The sequence below is a fragment of the Cryptotermes secundus genome, unplaced genomic scaffold, assembly GCF_002891405.2.
Source record: "Cryptotermes secundus unplaced genomic scaffold, Csec_1.0 scaffold1882, whole genome shotgun sequence".
Taxonomy (NCBI): Eukaryota; Metazoa; Arthropoda; class Insecta; order Blattodea; family Kalotermitidae; genus Cryptotermes; species Cryptotermes secundus.
The window spans coordinates 42883-43649 of NW_019731610.1; positions in this window are offsets into that span (position 1 = coordinate 42883).

A 767-nucleotide genomic window follows, 5' to 3' on the forward strand; every position below is an offset into this window, starting at 1 on the left:
TTTTGAATCCCATGATTCTCTTTCCATCCTAGTTCTTTTGTCTTCATGTACATCAAATCATAACGGCCTGTTCTTTGAAATTCCATAATCTCATTACATATCTTCTCAAGATATTCCTTTTTGGCCCTGTCCGTGGCTCTTTTCAATTCATTCCTCAGTCTCCTGTATTTCCTCCTGCCTTCTTCATTGTTGACATTCTTCCATTTTCTTCGCTCCTCCATTTTACTCATCATCTCCTGTGTAACCCATGGTTTTCTTGCTATCTTCTCAACTTTACCTATCAAATCACTGATAGTATCTATACCAAGAAATAAATATACTTTAGAATTTTTGCACTTATGTAATTCAGGATATAAGCAGAGTTGCAAAAATTATTCATATAATTTATTCCATGATGTCTTGTGCTTTCAGGCTACTGATATTGTAAATTGTAGTATACTATGAACACACTGTCAGATCAGGGCTCTATAGTTTCTCCATTCTAACATTTCTGAGGTCAAATTTTTATCATAATGTGGGTTTCAGCATAGCACACAGAAGGATGTATTTATCCTGCATCAGTAAGGTAAAGTTGTCCCTCTACTTAACTAATTAAGCACTATGCATGAAGGTGTAGGGGGAGTGGATGTAGAGATCCACATTTTCTTGAACTTGGCACTAGTCAGAGGTGAGTGGTCAGCTTCATGCCCCTGCCACTTTACCACTGGGGAAAGAACCCCTGGTACCCAATGGATATGAGGTTGGGTGGATCCCAGAGACAGTCTGGA